This window comes from Echinops telfairi, unplaced genomic scaffold (assembly GCF_000313985.2).
Source record: "Echinops telfairi isolate 266 unplaced genomic scaffold, ASM31398v2 ScPeMD7_7465;HRSCAF=8503, whole genome shotgun sequence".
Classification (NCBI taxonomy): domain Eukaryota; kingdom Metazoa; phylum Chordata; class Mammalia; order Afrosoricida; family Tenrecidae; genus Echinops; species Echinops telfairi.
This window is the reverse complement of record NW_022111365.1, coordinates 4848147-4854146: the sequence shown is the minus strand read 5'-3', so window position 1 is coordinate 4854146 and position 6000 is coordinate 4848147. Positions and strand designations below refer to the sequence as shown.

The window sequence follows — 6000 nt, the reverse complement described above, 5'->3', positions numbered from 1 at the left end:
GTATGGATTGTGATAAGATTTGTATGAGCCCCTAATAAAACAATTTTAAAAAATTCAATACCAGAATCCTGATCAAAAGGAGGAGGAACAGAATTCCACGTAGTCACTTAATCCAGATGATGTGGCATCATGGAGCTCAATGAGCCCCTGAAACTGTTTGTAATAGTTAAGATTTTGTGTCACCTGGCCTTGGCCAGGACTCTCAGTAATGAGATCTGCTATAAGCAATTGAAAGGCTGTTTTCTGGGGGTGTGACCTGCTTTTAATATCATCAAATACTGTGGAAAAACTTGTTTATTTGTGCTGGGTCTGAATCCTGTATCTGGCATGTCATCTGATCTCCAATTCTTTGGGCTTGAGCCAGAGACCTGCTGTATTGCCTGCCGTTCCTGGGAGTCAGCAACCTGCCATCTTACCTGACAACTTTGGATTTGTTTGCCTCGCAACCAGAAGTCTCCCATTGGGTCTGCCGATCCAGATTTGTCAGTGCCTGCAGTTACATGAGTCAAGAGAAGCTTCCAGTCTGACATCTGACCCACGGACTTGGAACTTGCCTTCCTCTACATCTCTGTGAGCCTTTTCCTTTGATATAAGCGTTGTTCTCCTTGCGCACGCTTGCTCTCCTTGTGTATGTGTGTGTGTGTACACATAGGACAGGTTAGACCTGCCCTTGTGGGTTTCCAAGACTGTAACTCTTTATGGGAGTAGAAAGCCTCATCTTTCTCCCACAGAGCATCTGGTGGTTTCAAATTGCTGGCCTTGCAGGTAGCCCAATACTTAATCATTACACCATCAGGAACATCACTGTTCTGAAATAACATTAAACCTTAAACCAAAAATGTCTCCGACACCAAATGAAGCAATAGATAAACCCTGCAGGGACAGTAACGGGAGTAGCGATATCATGAGAGTAGGGAGATGGTCAGGGAGCAGGAAGGGTGGGAAAAGGAGAATCCATCCCAAGATTGGATCTATAGCCCCCCACCCTGTGAAGGGAAATGTGGGTGACTGGAGACAAAGGACAGTGTAAGATATGAATAACAATATACTATTGATCAAGGATAGAGGAGGGTGGGGGAGAGGAAACAAGAGGTGCTTATATCAAGGGCTCAAGCAGAAAATGTCTTGGAAATGATGATGGTAGCATATATACAAGTATGCTTGATACAGTTGATGTATGGAATACTATAAGCTGTAAAAGCCCCCAATAAAATGATGAGGGGGAAATACAAGCAATAGTTTAGCTTAACTGATAAATATTATCTGCCCTGAGCATTATGCTCTTTTTAGATATTAGATGGTATCAAACTGATGACAACAACAACTTGAAAGATTAGATGTATGGTGAGATTATGTTAGGGGATGAGAACGGCTGCATAACTCAAATTAATGTCAGTGCATGGAGAAACTGGAGTTGGTATATGTTCTGCTTTGTGCATTCTCAATAACAATAAAAAAAATAAATTCTGAAAAAATAAAGCCCTGGCCAGCTCTTTCAGAAAACCCAGCCATTGAATTGCAGTTCAACCCTGTAACACATGGGGTCCCTTTGAGTTAGAACTGACATGATGCTAAGTGCTACCAGTCCATACTGGTAGGAACTTGAACTATTGTTGACTAGCTTTCCATGATTGTGAGTTAAAATAAGATTATATAAGAGTATTCTAAACTCTCAAGACTTACGTAGTTTCTAAACCTGCATAAATGAACTGATGAAGGTAATCATTGTGAGTATGGGAAAAGGAATGTTCCCTGGGAGGAGAGTGAGCATGGGTACCAGAACATGAGTGGAAAATTGAGCATGTGATGGAATAAGAGCCAGAGGATATCAGAATCCTCCGAGAAATCCAAGAAGGTAGTATTTACCAAAAGATAATTGCTTAGGTAAAACAAGCCTGTTTTATCTTATAGCAAAGTTTGTGCAAAGAAAAGTAAGATGTGTTGATTTGTGGTGGTTGTATGTTTGCATTTAAATCATTAGTGATTAGAACAGCGGTGCTACAATAACATTGTCGGTTTATTGAAAAGAAAACCCAGTCCCTTTGTGCTGGTCAGCATCCCGACCCCACCCTCCCACACTTGCATGTACACTCCCATGTGTTTGATAAGAATTACGTGAGGCTCTTTTAAATGTTACCAATTTGCTCCTCTAGAAATTTTGTTTCCTTAGGGCCCAGCCATCAACCTCCCTCCTGCTCAGCAACAAACACTGGAGTTTCTTCGGAATGCTTTGGGGGACACTGGTAGGAGGTTGGTTAAAACCACACAAGTAGGACTGGGCTAAAAGTTCTTTTATTTCTGAATATGCCAGACAAAAAGAAAGGCTTTTTAAAACATGTAGAGAGAGAAAAGTGTCAAAAATGTTAATGTTACTTTTTCTTTATCAAATAATTCATATATATGATTTGAAAAGTTAAACACTAATACTTAAAAAAAGGTAAAGCAAACTTCACTCAGCCCTCCCTATTTCATTCATTCTTTAAAGGCAGTCACTCAAATCTGTTTCTCTCCTGTATTATCTTTAGATTTGTAAATTTTTCGATGTGATACTTTCTTTTGCGCCATACCAGTTTGGGGCCTGTTGATTGATATCCTGTTGTGATTAGGACTTTGTTTTTCCATCCCACCCTTCTTTGCCTCTTTATACTTGCCATCTCTTATAAGTTTTACTTAATATGGTCAGTTTTTATATATTTACACCTCTGCCAAATATTGATCATTGTTGAATCAGGTGAACTGTCACAGCTACCCTCCTACTCAAGTTTAAATTGACCTTTGTTTTTTCTATGTCTCTACTGTTTTCACCAATTGTTTCAACATTCTTGTCATATTCTTATTAATAATATTTTCAATTAGTATGAATTTACCACTCTAACTCTTTTAGAGGAGCCCTTCATCTTCCTCCTGTCTTTATGGCATCCCTAAGAAGCCCTGTTGTTATTGTAGATTATAGCATAGCAGCCCAAGGACACCTGTTCAAAAATCGACCAGCCATACTGTGTTAGAGAAAAGATCAGGCTTTTTAGTCCCGCAGGGATTTACAATCTTGGGAGCCCACAGGGGCAGTTCAACTCTGCCCTATCTGACTCATAGCCACGCCATAGGGCAGAGTTGACTCACTGCAGTGAGTTTGGAGTTTGATTTGTTTAATTGCTTTCCAGATACCGCCCTGGAGCCATCCTTCACTCTTCTGTGCTGGAAGCCATCTCTTCCTCCTTATCTTCTTGTAGCAGACTTGACTTTATTTTGCTCACACACTGATTTGATGATTTAGGACCTAGGTTAGAACTAATTTTTGATCAGAATTTTTAAAGCATTTCTCCCCTGGCTTCTGGTTTTCTGAAATTGCTTGGAGGGCATAGTGAGACAAATCTGTTTTATGTGACCCTTTTCTTGGTATATTTCAGGGTTTGGTTTGGCCATGTGTCTAGTCTGTCCATGGTGTTCTGGGATTTCACAGTGAGCTACCATGTTCAGGTCTTTCTTCAGCCCTTCTGTTGCATATTTGAGGATGTAAAAGCTGCCCTTTTGACCGTAAATGGTTGATTATTCCAACATGTGGGTGAATTTAGTTCCAGATCTGAAGGGTGATGGAGGGTCATAGTTTTGGGGATCCCATTGCCTCTATCCATGTTTTTCCTTTCCTATTTTTTTGAAGTTTTCTTGGGCATTTTTATTAAAGCTTTGGTTAACTGTCTCAAAACACTTTCATAAGCAGATGTTACCATTCTTTGTCCCTCCAGAAATTCATCAAGTAAAATACCTTGAACATCCCAAAAGATTGTTAATAATCTTCGCTGTCCACGTTTTTCTAATGTGATCCTTTTCCAAGCAGTTGGCAGCAGCAGCCGGGCATCACCTAGTTCTTGTGGCCTCAGGGTTGTGGAAACTGATGGTTCTCATTCCCAGGCCCAGCAAACTCATTCCCGCATGGTATTTGATTATTTCTAAGAACTTTCATAATATTGACCCCATATGCTCCACCACCTTCATAAGAGTATGTGCACCAAAGGTAAACACACATATACAAATGACCTCTGTCAACTCTATATCTATTGCTGGGTAGACATACTCTTCCCACAGTTTACTAAAAGTGGCAAGGAGAAGTTTTCAAGATTTTGTGTAGAAATCCCTGCTAACTATCCAGGTTTATCACTTACAAGTTCCACCTTCCCCAAAACATTCAGACAAGTTCTTTACACTGTAGCTCTATTGCTCCATGACATGCTTATCATTTTCTTTCAAAGCTTCACTAGGAGCACGTTTAATGCCCACATTTCTAGCAAGATTCCATTCAGTGCTATAGAAATGCCCTACAGCTCTGAATTGTTTCTTCATCAGAGTCTCTTAATGTCCATGATTGTCAAGACAATTTAGATTCTTAGTATGAAGCACATCAAAATTCCTCCAGCCTACTCCCCCCCACCCCCCCAACCCCTACCCCACCCAAGACTTCATTCCAAAGCCCTTTCCATGTCTTTGGTATTTGTTACAGCTGCACCCTCGCTTCTCGCTACCAAATTCTTACTTTGCTAGTGCTGCTGTTAGAGATAAAGCATATTTAGCAAGCAGACTGTTCATTGTCTCACAGTTAAGAAGTCAGAAGTCCAAATACAGGGTACTAGTGCTCACAAAAGGCTCTCTGCCCCCTCTGGGGGAAAATTCTTGTTTCAATGTCTGTAACTGCATATTCTCTGGTGACCTTCAGGTGGTAGCTCTTTCTCCCCCATTTGTATTTACTTGGCTCTGTGTTAACCCCACTTTCTTTTTATAGCTCAAAGGTAATTAGGTTTAAAACATACCCTTCATTGATATGACATTAACATAACCATGTTCCAGATGTGGTTAGGATTCCAACACATTTCGGTGGGGGGACAATTTGAATCCTAACTGTATGTGTGCAGTTTGGTACATGTAGTCTATGTCTCTTCATCTGAGAGGATTTTGCCTACTTTAGGTAAGGATACATTTCATTATGCATTTTGGGGGGCATAATTGTTATTTTCAGTCCTTTATCTTTGCCTGATATTCTTGACTCGAACCATTCCAGATAATTTTTCTCTGAACCTCCGGGTTTCAAGGTAAAGATTGGGATGATGATACAATTCCCTTACTTTGCAAGGGGTGAGTTAGAGAATTTGTGTGTTAGTTGCATAGGCTTTGTGCCAATCCACATTTTCAGCTCTTGTGCCTGCTTTCCACCTGGAAAAATTTGTTGACAAATCCCTCATTTTCTTAAGTTTTCTGTCTTGTTTTCTTCTTTCTTGGTTTACACTTAAAAATTACTTTCCTCTCTTGTCATTTCAGTAGGATACTTGGAAAGAAGGAGAGATAAATATACAGCAATGTCACTTGTTGCATATTTCAAGTATGGGAACTAACAGAGATATCTATGCATCAAACCGTGGGGAATTTAAATTACTCATGTTGCTCGTTGCTATTGAGTCTGCTCCAACTCATAGCAAGCAGCCTCACAGACTACAGAGCAAGACATTGGCTGCCCAGCCTGTGCTGTTCTTACTGTGGTTGGTGTATTTGGGTTTGCTGAGTGCAACCACTGGGTATTTTGTGTGCCTTTCAACCTAGGGGGCTCAGGTTCCAGCACGGTATGATTCTGCTATGATCTATAGAGTCTTCATTCATAGTCCGAGAGCACTTCTGAAACCAAGCCACCACGGGTGACCCTGTTGGTATTTGAAATGCCAGTGGCACAGCTTCTAGCATCACAGGAACACACAAGTAACCGCAGAATGACAAACTGGCCGGAAGAAGCATATACTTCAGCTCTTGCTTATCTTCAGGTACCTTTATCCATTTAAGGGTCAACCCTATCTAGGAGAGAGCTCTGTTTTTTGCCCTATGAAGGAGATGGCTTGAGATCTGTTGCCAAGACCAATAAACCAAAACTCATTGCCATGAAGTTGATTCCACCTCATAACAAACCCTGTAGGGCAGTGGTTCCCAACCTTCCTAATGCCGCGCCCCTTTCATACAGTTCCC

General features: G+C 40.8%; 1 protein-coding gene across 1 annotated transcript in view; it reads left to right on the top strand.

Moving 5' to 3' along the window:
• The first annotated feature begins 344 nt into the window (after positions 1–344).
• Positions 345–6000, top strand: part of FAM118B (family with sequence similarity 118 member B) — a 50030-nt gene continuing 44374 nt past the window's right edge. Inside the window, exon 1 of the mRNA XM_004714190.2 lies at positions 345–570. The gene's annotated coding sequence lies outside the window, so the exon portion shown is untranslated. The remainder of the gene's footprint in view (positions 571–6000) is intronic.